The sequence below is a fragment of the Bombus flavifrons genome, chromosome 16 (assembly GCF_040668555.2).
Source record: "Bombus flavifrons isolate JBK064 chromosome 16, iyBomFlav1_principal, whole genome shotgun sequence".
Taxonomy (NCBI): Eukaryota; Metazoa; Arthropoda; class Insecta; order Hymenoptera; family Apidae; genus Bombus; species Bombus flavifrons.
In genome coordinates, this window is record NC_138457.1 from 10,284,204 (window position 1) to 10,299,202 (window position 14,999).

At 42.5% G+C, this 14,999-nt stretch overlaps 1 protein-coding gene across 12 annotated transcripts in view; it reads right to left on the reverse strand.

Annotated features, from left to right (window-relative positions):
- Positions 1-14,999, reverse strand: part of heph (polypyrimidine tract-binding protein 1 heph) — a 415,917-nt gene that overhangs the window by 274,083 nt on the left and 126,835 nt on the right. Inside the window, exon 2 of one of the 12 annotated variants that reach the window (XM_069130463.1) lies at positions 4,554-4,606. The exons of the other annotated variants lie outside the window; for them this stretch is intronic. The gene's annotated coding sequence lies outside the window, so the exon portion shown is untranslated. The remainder of the gene's footprint in view (positions 1-4,553; positions 4,607-14,999) is intronic. 12 annotated transcript variants of the gene reach the window in all.

The window sequence follows — 14,999 nt, forward strand, 5'->3', positions numbered from 1 at the left end:
GAAACGAGGATGCTAAAAGGTGGCCATTTCTAGACCTGCTTGCGAACGAAATAATCTGAAAACGTTATCCTCGTAACCGTGGATCGGATGGAAACGGAAAGCTGTCACGTTTTCGCCTCTGCGCTCGTTTCTTTCAACTTTTCTAAAAAAAAAAAAAATAGCCATTATTTAAGATAAGCCTAACGAATAGTTTGGAATTGCAACTGGTTTCTAATTTAATCGAAACTTGCAAATTTAATTTACTCTTCTTAATTTACTAATTTTACTTACTAACTTTAATTTTCATGGGATAAAGGATCTATAGAATTTGACTCCTTCTAGGAGTAAAAGTGAGCATAGAAAGACCAAACCGAAAGAAATTCTTCCGACGATCTTTTTCTCACCGCTTCTCCTCCAAACTCCTTCCAAATTTTCGAACGCAACGAATACATCACACATCTGGAAACTGCCGTACAATTTGCAAAAGCAGCGAAATTACGTGGATAGAAAACGGAAGGGGGGTAGGGTGGAAAACAGAAATTGTTCCATTCGTAGTGGAGCGTAGTGGGGGAAATAGCGAGGATGGCTGAGGGGCGGCGAGAGAGCGAGAAAGAGAGAGAGAGAGAGCGTTCGGTGGGGTTGGAACGACAAAACGAGGCTGTGCAGGCTGGCCTGTGCGTGGAAATTTTCCCCACCTGTTGCCAAACAATTCCCATGGAAACGAAGTTATGGCCACGGTTTCCGCCAGATAAATACCGCGTGCATGCGCTCGCGCTCCACTACGGGACGACAACGTTCCCCTCTCTGACAAAGGGCCACCTGTCGCGATTGTTTGCGATCGTAGTGACTGAATTTCCGAAACAGGGATCGCTAATGTACCTAACTAATATACGCCAAAGTACCCCCCTCCCCCCACACTTACGCGCGTCTTTTACGAGAACCATTTTGAAATTATATCGGTAATGTTAAGAGACTATCGCGATCGCGTTGGTGCATTCATAGACTCGTATAGTTTCACTCTTGTTTCCATCCTTATTCCATTGGCAACTCTTATTGAAATCAGTTTGAAAATGTATACGCAAGTTGCAAGATCACGATAGTATTTAAACATTGTTCCGTACGTAGACTTTAAATCGTACGAAATCTTGATCAAATGTTGTTGGAGGGGTGTATCGGAGCCGACAGTACACGTCTTACGACGTCTTTCTACAGCAACCGACCATTTATGCGAATATTCGAGAAACTTGGGAGAAAACGATGCGTTTACGAGACACAGTATCGTTGGGAAAGTGCACTACCAGCGAACTTTGTACGGGATAAATGAATCTCGATGCTCGGTCAAATCATGCTCAACTCTTATTATTCGTACTATACTATTCATGCTGTATACTAATTTCTCACTAAATAAATATACGTTCGCGATAAATGACTCGTAACTCTTTGTCCTTATAGTAAATATAGATAGGCAAGATCTTTATAGTAAACAACAAATGCTAGTATCTAACAACTGAGAAGAAACAAAGAATTAGGAACAAAAAGGGGGAATAAATATTTACGGGAAAGTGACAACCGGGGGGATGAGTCGAAACCAGTAAAACAATTTCGTTTTGCGAACGGGTAACGCCGTTTCCTCTTCGTCGAGGTTGGCAAACGAATCGCCTGGTGGTTGATTCTCTGGGGTGCAATCGGTTATTTAGAATTTCACCGGCAACACGGCCCCATCGATTTCCCAATCGTACGCCAGTCCATCTCTTTCCTTCTTTTTTTCTCCACCACGATAACCGTTAATTCTACGATCGTTTGCGAATTAGAATACCAACGGTTTTGATCCAAATGAAAAGAAAAAAATTAGCCATGCGTCGAACAGACGAGAGAAGATCGCGCGTATTACGCAATTTTCTTTTGCTGCCTAAATTCACCGTAAGGGGGCGGAGAGATTGGCCTCCGAAAATCCAGCTATTTTTCTATTTTGCGTCATACAAAACGTAAAAAATTGAAAAAATGTTTCCACATAAAAGTCGTTCCTTTTAATTAAGACCGTCCTTTGGTGAAAAGAACTTACCGATGTTACGGCGAGCTATAACGAGAAATAGTTGGGCTTTCGGGAGTTTATTTTCGGTTAAGGATCCTCCCTTGCGAGCAATATAGATTACGTCTGAGAAAAAGAGCAATTATTAAAACGACTCTTCTTCGAATATCGAATTGTAACAACAGACTGCCCAATGCGTGACTCAAAACTCGCATCGTTTACCGCTAGACTGAGAATTCGAATTAGCGTTGTCCTTGTTTTTCAAGTCACAGACTGAAATACAAGTCGACGGATAAGCAAGAAGAATAAAGAAAACGTTACCAGCGTGACCTTTGTAACGGAATGGAGGGCCTTCCATTTCGTTCGTGCGTCGTGGCAGAAAGGGAATTTTATTACAATTCTTCTGCCACATCATGGAAAATCCTTTATTTAGCGATCTTTATAAAAGGACCTCCGTTTTGTACACGTATTCTATCGTAATTTTACCGAATTTTATCACAGTTCCCTGTATCACATACACACAAGATAAAAGATTCTTTATTTGAGGCTTTTTCCGCGGGGAAGGATCCTTCAAAGGAGTTTAAGGAAGTTGAAATAACGCATTTATAAGGTAACTTCATGGAGAACAATAATTATCTTTCCTCTATAAGAATTTGCCTATTTCAAATTTATGTTAAATACTACTATTTGGATTTAACCACCGTTCAGTTGCACTCCGACTGTGAAAGCTACGAATATTCTTTCTCCGTAAATCGAACGAGTTACGACGAGACTCGTAGAAGAAATCTCTGCAAAATATTTTTAGAAATAGAAAAAAAGTATCTCTGTTCCTCGTCGCCCCTCTAAAAATGTCTTTTAACGAATAACGATAGCAGTGTAATTTACCAAATTTACCAAATTTACTCTCAGCTTTGTATTATATATCAGCATTTCTCCCAAATCGATTCGTTCCAAAATAGGAAAATTAAAAAGAAAAAAGAAGAACAATCTTTAACTTTAAACGCGACAACCCGATAAAATCTAACTACGGAAGATATTTCTTTCGGAATAAACCAACCCGATGCCCGAAGTAAGAAAAATACAAAATATCGAAATAACAATGTCAAAGAGATGTCCGCGACTCTGCCACGCTACACGGCATCGAACACAACTAACCGCACAAAGTCTAGAGATACCCGAGCATCGTCTGTTGCAAAAAGTATCCCGAAGAAAACAGACACGTGGAAAGATTTGGTCATAGACGTGGACGAGAAGCGGACAACGTGGCCGTCAGAGAGGGGAAATATCGGCTCTGAAATGGGAAAGGCGAGGAGAAAGCAAGCATCCCATCCCGGGTGTCGTGATGGCACCTTGGCTATTTTCACGGGGCAATTTCGTGTGGCGTTCGACGGCCGGGCTAATTAAATGTTTCGAAACGGGTCGCGCCAGGGAACGTAATAAAAGGGTGGCGTAATAGAGCGTAATTAAAAAACGGCATTACCATGGCGTTATTAGCGTAACGCGAGAAAAGAGCCGCGCTAATTAACGACAATTAATTAACCTACAGCGGCCGAATTAAACAACCCAGGGAATTTTTGACGATACGTTGTTAACGCTTTCCATTCGAAAATAAAATAATTCGCTTTAATCTTTTCATTTCGTTTTTGCTTATTTTTAATGCCCGAACTTTGCATCGTATCGTCCCGTAAGTAACGTCGTTTGTTGACTCCAACCTTCGATGAAAGAAATTCGTTATTTTAGTTTGGAACGACCTTTCTACCACCTTTTTCCATTTTTCAACTGTCTTTTCGATCGCATTTTCAAAAAATCGTCAAAAAATTGAGGTTTTGAATTTGAAGGACTCGCTCGGTGCTGATTCTATTTGATCGCCATCGTCCAATTTTCTACCAGTTAAAAACCACCTTTGACGTTTCCTCGCATTTGCGACACGTTCATCGTATAGCCGACAAATGCTTTTGAAAAATACCGATCTGATCGCTTCGAACGCACGTTACACAGACGCTGTATCGAGAGAATACTCTTTAAGAAGCAAAGGGAAAAGTATCTACGAACGCATCAGCGAAACGCGATCCCGCGCGTTTATCTACAGTAAGATAAAACACAACGTTTCCTACGACTCGATGCCTCTTCGTTTAAAATCGATATCGTCTTTCAGCCACTATACCGATCTATTACGTACACACCGTAGATTCGAACGAAGGTTTAATTAATTAACGAACGTTTGGACAACGTTCGAAATTCCCTCTTTGCATTATAGACGTTTACTGGCGACTGGCAATCTACTAATTCTTACAGCGAAACTTTTTTCATTTTGATCGCACGTGTTACGATGATTGATTTTAATTCTCAGGCTTATGACCTAATTTGTCCTCGTGTTTGAGGACTCGACCTAGTTTTTACGCGCCAGGATCATTAGAGAGACAATTGTTCTTCATAGACACTGGAAGGATCGTGTTTATGGTGATATATGCGAATATGCTCGGTCAGACCCTCCGTCGATCCCTTAACGGCAGGGATTCTTACGAAACTTTTAGCCTTAACTCACCGACTCGCCGCGAAAAGTCTTTGGGTTCCTCAGGAAACGGGGAGCAAACTCACCTGAAACACAGAAAAGGGAAAAAGTTAGAATCCACTGGGAACTGTATGCAAAATAGCGTACCAATAACTAATTTTCGTTTTTCCAAAGAATTTCAACAGATTTTGATGGATGACAATTTTACTTCGATTCGTTGCTTCGAGTATTTTCTAAATAGCGAGTGAAAATTCTATTCCAATTAACGAAATACGATCGAGATACTACTCGTATGGTCGACGAAACGGCGTACCAACATCTTACTATTGCGCGTTATGTCGTTTAAAGTGTCATACTGTAAAACCATATTATTTGCAATTTCGTAACACCCAAATAAATTTCACAATTTCTGAAATCGTTGAAGCGTCTAGAGAGAGGAGCAACGGTGAAAGAACTAAATAGACAGAATGTTAATCGAAAGGGGGGTAAAACGGTGCGACATCGATGTCGCCGGGCGTCATTACACGCGCGTAACAGGTGCCGAAATTTCCGGCGCGTGTTTTATCAAAACCAGAGCCAGCCTGGTGTCAACGGGTGTCGCGAACGTGCCGCAAGAAGCAGCCGCCGCACGTGCGTCAGCCTGTTAAATAAAACGCGATGAAAATCTCCGGCCAACCGGAATTCGCCGTTCAGAGTCGACAGTACGGCCACGCTCGCTGTTCATAATTCATCAGACGTTCGCTATTAACCAATTTAATAATAACGAACGAAATAACAACGAAAAATATTACGAAAAATATTAAAATGCGTTGACAAGCGAATGGAGTCACATTTCAATGAATCTTTCATTGGCAATAATTTTTAAATGAAACAGAAAGACGCCAGCCTTTCCTATATATAGTCATTTATTAATACTTGGAAATTATATACTTGGAATATCGGAAAGATATCGGGACGCTACGCAAAATTCGAGCCTTCTCAATCGCATTTTTTATTATCATTGTCACACGTTTCAGGGAGTACGTTCGCTATCGTTTTTGGAACAACGTCTTTTAGTTGCTCCATTGCGTTTGCTTTGTTTTTCAAGCTCTATTTTTAAGGAAATTCCATAGAGAGAGAGATCCGGTGCAATTACATCAGGCCACTTAGGCGATCAGTCGGAATAGCGACACTGAAATTAGCCAGTCGTATGTCTTTTCGTCCCGTATTTGTAATCTTAGGTTACTTGGAAAATTCGTAGCACATTTAACATCGTATTGGAAGGTTATTTATCATAAAAATTTCGGGTTATAAATTCTGAGATACATCGCGTAAATTCTCTTTCAATTTCGTTATAAGATTTCTGTACAACAAAACGCGACGTAAGAGCCATAATGCATATCATCATACGTATATACCGAATTCTCTTCCCTCAAAAAAATTCGATTTCTTCGACTTAACACCTCCATCATCGCTGCTTTCCCGCTACCTTTATCCCCGAGCACATGTAGAATACAATACAGTATAGGATACAATATACAAAATATAAAACATCGTGCAAAATAACGCGTAATTTATAACACACCCTAACAATCATAATGCACATCACCCCCCATTATACCTAAAAAAAAAAAAACCCCAACTTCCTCAATCCCTAAACAACATCTTCCGCCGATTATTATCTCCAGCGTCGGCAACCCCTTTCCGAAAACTTCCACCCCGAGCAATTCACCCCGAAATCTACAGGCCACAAAGCAACCCGGCCATTACCCTAACGAGCAACCACGTCAGAACGCCCTCGGAGGAAAGAAAAACGAGTCTTCGTTCCCCGACCGAAAACCGTCAGACAAGACGGGGTAACTAGAAGAACAGAGTGAAAAGAAGAAGAACTTGTGCACACTTTGTACCCCTCCTAGCCGGAAGCGTTCCCTTTGTCCCGCGCGCACACGCTGCCAGGACAATTTCCTCCTTTTCCCCGAACTACAGTGGCTGGAAGAAGTATTTGCTCCTAAGTACTCTTATTTTTCAACGAGGCGTCCTTTTGATCAGGCACTATATTTAATTTCTGCGATATCAAATCCTCGCAGTTATCCTCGCAGTTACGAATGTTTCGGGTTGGAATTTTTATTTGAAATAGGCTGGTTTACGTAGGGGCCGGTTTTTAAGACGCGCGAAAGCTTCCTAATATACAGGAGACGAGAGAAAGTTCAAACGCAAGCGCTGCCACGAATACAGAATTTTGAAAAACAGAATCGCATTTGACGAGGGCGGTGAATAAATATAACGCGGAGTCCAGAACGCACGGTGCATATACACAAATTTACTTGGCAACTTTAAACTTTCTCCTGTCAAATACTTGGTATGCAAATACTTTTTGCAGCCACTGTACAGAGGGTAGCTTCGACGGTCTACGAGACGTGTGCGAGTCGTCGAGGAGATGGCGAGGACGTACAGAGACCAGAGGGCGAGTCACAGGCAATGGCAAGTTGTCGTAGGTGAAAGCTGCAACTTTAACCTTCGACTCCAGTTTCTGCGTGACGCTGTACGTCGAAAGACAGGCGATACGTGGATGAAACTGACTGGAAAGCTGAAGCACGAGTTTTATTCGCTACGAGGTAGAGCGGAGTATGATAAAATTGTATCGAATAAGTCAAAAATTCGGAAATTATGCCTAAATAAATCTACAATGACTACAAATAAATCAAACATGGGCGATTCAAAGCTGCAGTCTCGCTAGCGTTGGCTATCAGACGTAACCCCAACGTCTCTGTTCTTCGTCTCAAAGACGTAACCTAAAATTCGCTGGATTGAAACGCTGGGCGACATTCACAACGGAAGGACACCAGGCCGCGAAACACAGGGAGACAAATTTTCGCAAGTTCCGGCCGTATTAACGTAATTCGCGTCGGCGGCAGCCTTTTTAATTAAAAGTACCGCACCGCCATTATCTCGCCAACTTATAATCGCGCCTATCCATCCCCACCCACTGCCCCTTTAACGCTACCTTTCATGCAAGTCGGCCTCTATTCGCCGCTCTCGGGTCCGTAATGAGTAATAATTCATATTTCTCTACCGTCGGTGGGCCACGAAAGAAAATAGAACGAGATTGTCCGCGTTTACCGCTTGTATAATATGGATCCTTGAAACGGCCCCGGATCCAACCGCCATCTTGCCTCGAAACTTCAATTCCCGAACGAACCCACCAGTGTTTTCACGTGGCCAGGGCACGATTATCAATTATCGGAATACGCTCTTCTCCTTTTGCCTCTCTTCCTTTTGCAAGACGAGCGTAGATTTTAAAGGGTAGAGTAGTAATTTATCAAAAAACTGTGTTCCCATTTTGTTCGCGATTAGGACGCGAAGATTGGTACAGAGTTAGGGGAAATCGCTTCACGTTACTCTCGAATATACGCACGAGATTTTATTAATTTCGTCGCAAGTTGTCATACCATGGTTTGGCCAGCGACGAATGGAGAGGAAAAAAGAATAACTTCTTCGAGTAAAACATTCTTCGTTTTCTCAAAATCACTGACAGTCAACTTGTCCTAGGCACGTGTCTCTGACGATGAAAGGATCTACGTCGCAACATAGAAAGAAATTAGAAAGAAATAATCCCTACGACGATTAACGTGCTAAGAAGCTTTAGAACGGACGAAGAAACATCGTGAGAGTGTGTTTACAGCATCAATTGGCCATTTAATACGACAATTTGCATCCTCGTTTCGCTGGCAGAGACCATAAATTCCCGCCTTTCCATCAAATAATGGCCACTTTCTAAATTCTGGAACACTTTGTTACTTACAGAGGAGAGGACAGTTCCTCTAAACTGTGGAGCCAAAATGCAAACACGCGCTTCTTCTACGAGTCTACGCGCCTATTCTGGTTTCTTCCGAACCGTGCTTAAACTTCAAAGAGACTCGTTGCATCACGTTGCACTTCGAGACAGTCGAGCGACCAAATAAAGCATGTAAATGATATTGAAATGTTTGCACATTTTTATACCTCGCCAGGGAACGTGGCGAAAAGAGCAAATAAAAACAGAATATGACAAAGTCGCTTTATTACAATACACGATAAATTTAGCTTCTTTACCGTAGCATGAAATTAGAAACTATAGTAGAAACTTACGAACTGAAAGAGCTGTCGGCTTAGGTGCGTGTTACGTCAGAGAAGTGCTTTAATAGAAATTGAAACTTGTTGAAAAAATGAATAAAAGATAGTTCTCCACTGTAGCGATTCTGGTGGTGATACAAAGAAAGAAACGTCGTCCGAAATATCGCAAACACTCGGATTTGACTTTTAAACTCCACTCGTTCGCGTTCCATCCACGGATAACTATGATAACCATACACGTAGTTAAGCATAAGCCAAGCAACGCGCCTTATCAACAAAATTCCAATGTCAACTAACCGAAGTAATCGCAATTGGAGCTGCTGACTCCAGCGGCCGTAAGGAGGAATTGAATAAAATCGTTTGAAGGACAAGACCGTTCTTCGAAGAAGAAAAAGATCCGCAAGAGCGAAGCATAGAAGACGAAGAGAGAGGAGAGAGAGAAGGTGGTCGTGTCTGGAATGGAGGGGACACGGCTGGTCGTAAGAAAATTTGCATACCGATGAGTTTGCAACCTGGCCAATGAAGTTTCAATTTATTCATAACCGTCAACCTTTTGAAGATTCGTTATTAACTGTATGCCAGATGTAATCCCGCAGGAAACTACGGAGGCAGCGAAATATGGAGATGGCTACTAAGAAAAGGGAGAGCGACGAATTGTAAATTGGAAGTTTGTTCGTCGACTATACGATTTACGTCCGTCAACTATGCTAAATCTGGCACGTCTAAAGTTAGGTTTCTCGCGCGATTTCTTTCTTTCTGCTATCTAAGTGCATTAAGCAAGTACGTATTTTCGGGATTTAAACATTTCGCGAGAGAACCACTTCTTCGAAAGAGGCGGCACTTTTGAACTTTTTTCCGATCGATTCCACGGCAAACAGAGGTTCTTCGTTTCTCTGGCCACGAGAGGATAAAGTAGAATGCTCGTTCGTTCGCTGGCGGTAAGGAAGCGCCCGAAGAAAGAGAAATTCCATACCGACTTGGAGCATTTTTTTTCGGGAAACCAATTCCTTGGTTTGCCTTCGAGAGGCAACGTACCGGATAAAAATTGTTTTCGTAATTACGAAATGTACTCCGATATTTATAAAGACTTTTCGTTTTCAAATTTTTAAATATTCAATTGTGAATATTATAATAACAGTAATAATAATAATAATAATAGCAACGATAATAATAGATAGAATTGAGAATAGAGATTAAAAATTCCAAACAGTAACTTAAAATTCTAATCCATTAAACGACACATTTACGTTGAAGTATCTGGGATGCCTTATTTAATAAGATGATGTAAAGTATCCTCGTCAACTTAATATAATATGAAATCGAAAATACAGGAAGAACGAAGAAGAAAGAAAATCGATGAATAAAGAGCAGCTTGGTGAAAAAAGAGAGGTTGAGAGAAATGGAAAACAAGGAATGGATCTTAGAGACGGAAAGGGAGCAACAGGAGAGAAATTGGCGCGGAGAGCGTGATTTCATGGGAAAAGGGGATTGATGTAAGAGGCGTGAGTCGCACGGTGGCGGAAATTTAGCATAAAATTACATAAGAATGGCGGGCGGTTAACGAGAGGCGACCCGACTGGACGGGACACCGGGATGCGCCGATTGTAATTCAAATCGCGACTTAGTATGTGACGGTGTACACTCTGCGGCAAAAGTACAGGTCGTTCGAATTAAGCAAAAATTCTTCGCTACAATTAGACCGTCTAATATGTGATATCGTTGCTTGGTCATATCGAAAGATTAATCTGCGATACTTTCTGGTGCCAAAATGGAAATTCTTTCTTCTTTGCCTTTTTTTTTTCTTTTTTCTTTTTTCTTTTTTTTTAAGCTTTGGACACGGTACCACGGAAAGTTACGAACAAAGATAGTAAAGATCTGGCTGCCTACGTTCCCATAACGCGATCGGGAGTTTAGATAGTCCGGAGATAATCACCGGACTCGGCAACTTGCCGAGAACAATGGAGACTACGAAATCCCTCTATTGGAACTGGCAGAGCACTCGCCTTGACCTTCGCTGGTCAATGTTTTACTTACAATCGCGTGTACTACATTGAGAGTGTCGGGACCAACGACGATGTGATTGTCCTCTGGCGAAGGACACGCCGGATGATGGTGCATCGCGCGGGAGATCGTACATTTACTTGTGATCAAATAGTTAACTCTCTCAATTGGTATCGATCGATCGTAGACAGGATTCAGAATTTAGAAAATTTCGATCGACACGCATATCGTCTGAAATTCCACGTTCAAGTTTCGAAATCGCACTTTCGATCGTCAAATGTCCACGTTTAATTCGCAAATTTCAGTCTTCGATTTATAAATCCCAAATGTCAAGCGCTCCAAACTTTAAAAGCTCAACTGCAAATATTCCAAATCCCGTAATCCCAAACTCTCGAGATAATGATTCGTCTCCTACGATTCATCGAATCTACCTAATATCTACGCAAATAAAGTTAAGTAAAGCTGGCAGTCCATAAATAACGGGGCGAAACAATGCGCGCGATTTGCTCAAAAGGGACAGGCGTAACGCGACGCGTCAGGACAGACAATGGACGACGAACACGAAGCCATAAAGCTTGTACACTGGGCTCTCGCTGCCACTTGTTGGAGGACTGCCATATGTCGAGCGACGAACGTGCACCGGCAAACTTATGTCTGTGTTCTCTGGCTCTTGTCCTGCACCGAACAAAAAGCCTGGCCACTGATTAACTATCGCCTCGTGAACGTCTTGTTCCGACCTGTGTCTTTCTCTGTGTTCGCTAATAATCTCGGAACTAACGATCGCTGTAGAGAACACGCGATTCCTTTGATTCCATTAAGCGTCTTTCGATTCGATCTTTCTTCGTTCCACTCGTATTTCCATGAAATAAGAATGAAACGGGGAATTATCAACGATACATGGCAGTTAAGTACGTATTTTCTCGAAGAATCTTAATCTTGACAATAACGTGATTTTTATAAGAATCGAAATGCTCGTGCAAAGTGTCTTTTTAAAGGTCCTTTAACAAAATCGATGTGTTTGGTATCGAAACATCGTCTCGTAGCAAAATTACTCCTACACTAAAAGGTCAATGACTTCTCATTTTCCTAGTCGTTACACGATCTTTCCACAGAAACGGAGCGTTCCGCGTCAAAAGGTCGTTCCGGAGCGGAATTACTCGTACAAAGGCGGACAGATCGCACGATGTTTCTATTTCGTAGCGAGATTGTCCTAATAAAAATCCGGTTCATCCATTTCTCATAAAAATCATTACGATTCTTCGACGGAAACAAAGTACTTTACATGGAAATGCAGAGTTACTCGCTTAAAGGTGCAATTCCGATTTTTGTAAAAAATGAAAGCGTCGTTTCTCGCGTGAAAATGTCGTTCCATGATAAAATTACACCTACAGGGACGCGATTCTTCTATTCTCTATAGAAGCCGGAATAATACGCTTCGCGTGGAAAATCGATCTCGTATGAAAATCGTCGTTTTTGGCGCGAAGAATCGTTTGACTTCGCGTGTAGTGAAATAGAATGAGAGTCACGGAGGCAACGAAGGTCGGGTTCGGACAGCGAGGATGTACGGCAGCAGTGCGTGTACCAACGAGTAATTTCATGGCAAGACGTGACCGGACTCGCGAATCCAAGCTGGAAGCGTGGGTCCAATTGACCCGGCGCGGCGGCTCCAACCGGCTAATTGCCAATTGTCGGGCGACGTTGCCGTTCTCCACGAGAATTTGCCTGACACCTACTGCCAGTCGCCGCGTCACCACCCTTTTACCAGTTAAAAGGGATCGATGCACTTTTAAATGGGTCAAACTGTCCTACTCTCGAATCCACTCTGAACGAATGAATTTTTTCCTATTCTCCGGTGGTTCAGGGTAATCGATTTGGAAAATCATTAAGAGAATGAACAATGAGAAGAAAATGGAATATCGTAAAATACGATATTTTACGAGAGGGTCGACACACAAACTGTTTGTAATTTTAAAAACTAATATCACGATCGGATGTATATCGAGGCGGGCGTTCACGGTAACGTTGAAGAAACAACCCGAAAAATGTAAAAATGCACGCGTTTGATTTTTTTTAACGAAAGATACATATTATAATTTACACCGGATAGATTTCGTACGAAAGTACATTTAGTGGGCTGTTTTGAGAAAACACGATTTGAATCTGTTACTCAACCCGATGTATATGTATAAATAAGTCTACTACGCTGTTCTAGCGTGACCAGTATTCTCCGAGAGGTAAATGACCAGCATTAATTCACGAAATCCATTCCACGTGAACCTACGATTCACCTAAAACCCACTTCAATAATAAAAACGCTTGAGAGCAAACGCGAACGTAGTTTCCGAGAGCATACACGGATGGCATACGACAATCGACTTTCCGTAGGAAATAGTATTTTCGTCGCGGATGCCGCGCACAGCGGGGACAGTGGATAAATAAATTTCCGGCCGCGCTATTTCTGCCACGCGGCGCGAGTAAATAATTCTCGCGGCGCGGCGGGCCGCGAATGTTAGCCGTAAAAACCTATTCTTGGTGGATCGACCAGCCCACCCCCTGCGCCCATTCTTCCGCGTGAAATTCTCTAGCAACGTCGTTCACCGAGCTTTAACCATTGTTGTTGCTTCGCGTGTCGTGTGCCAATTTGCTGGAGATTCTTCCGATTGGAACGCGACCAGCCCAGTTTCGCTCTTTCTGCTACAGACCTTTATTCCCAGACTTTTTCTCAGATTAGGTTTGTTGCCTGGTGCGATCTTTACGGTGGCTAGGATTATCGTTTATCAAGCTTGGAATTTCCACGAACTTTTGCCTACTCGTATACCATACAAAATCAATGTTCATTATTTAAGCCGATAGTTCGATAGACGATGCGTAATATTTAGTAGGCAATAAAGCGGCGGTTACAGCACGATCGTGATGGACGCGTCATTCGTGAAGCCTTTTGTCGAACGGAACAGTTATATCCAATGATATATTTCGGTCAGTTCTTTCCAACGAAGGAAATGACTGATTAGTCTTGGGGTCAAGCTTCGTCGTTCAACCGATACGTATGTGCTAGTGTGTAAAGTCATTCATAGCTGCGTGAACTATCTAACGGTGCTTTCTTCTATGGTTATCGCTTCAACTCAGCTAATGAATATTACACACACGACACTAGCAACGAGTATTCGATAGATAAACAAATAAAATGATACGCTTACTCGTTTATCTCTTCTGTATTAGTTTACACCAATACCATTTATTTTCCACGTTGCTTTCGTTTTAACGTTTGTTCGTAGTCTTTTCAAACGCCAAAAATATATAATTGCCTGGAAAATGATCGAAAGAACGCAGCAGGCTTAAAAAAAGACGAATGAGACCACGGATACCCTTCTTTCTCTCTCTGCCTCTCTCTCTCTCTCTCTCTTGCGCCATTGGCAGAACCCTTGGTCTAGCCTGAAGGCTGAAAAAATTCCAGGTGAGGAGCAAAATGCAGAACGAACGCAGGTATATAGCGGAAACAGCACCGGGAAGCTTAATGGACCGACCTCGCCACTTCTATCTTCATGGAAGACGTTTGCGTACCACTGACGGTTTATTACGCGGTTTTGTGCAGAGCCCGTTTCCTAGCTTTGTGGTCGACGGCTCTCCCGTTGCCAGGTAGGTAGGCGCGGCGGTTGCGTTTCACATGAATTAATCGCGCCCCGACTCCGCCGGTATTAATTTCATTAAATCCGAAAACGTTCCGGGCACCGATGAAATTAAATGGACCGGGGCTTATCGGTGTTCCGCGCTAGTAACGAACGCGTGGCGCTAGTATCGCTCACACGCCGCTTTCATCGCGTTCTATCCGCTGCAGTTCAGGATTTTCTGTTTCTCTGTTTAACGCAAAACAATTCGTAACATTTCGCAGCGTATCCATAGAAAGTCCAATCACTTTTATCAATCCCTGTGTCCAACTCGATCCGTACACCGAGTTCACCTGTTTCCGCGAGATTTCCCAACGCTTCCTACGAGTAACCTCTAGCATCCTTAGCCATCGAAAGCGGAGATCGTCCAGGCTCGACATTAATACTCTTACCCTTGCTCTACGATACATATTACGTTGAACCAAAAGATTCTGTGAGGCGGTTCCTGACTCGCGATTTCGAGGACTCAAAAGAAATTTCAATTAACGCTCTGTCAAAGAACAGGTAGCGGGGAAAATTGGCCAACTCCGATTAAAACTATTCAGTTCCACCGTATTTTCCAAAAGTTGCAGTTTGCGTAGGACGAAAGAACAGTTACGCACAGATAAACGCGTATATTAGCCAGCATACTTCTCACCTCTCGATCGTAAAAACCAATCGCCCGAGAGGCTAGCCAGTCACCGTCTCCTCCTCTCGCCGTGTCAGCAGCATAGTCCCGCGA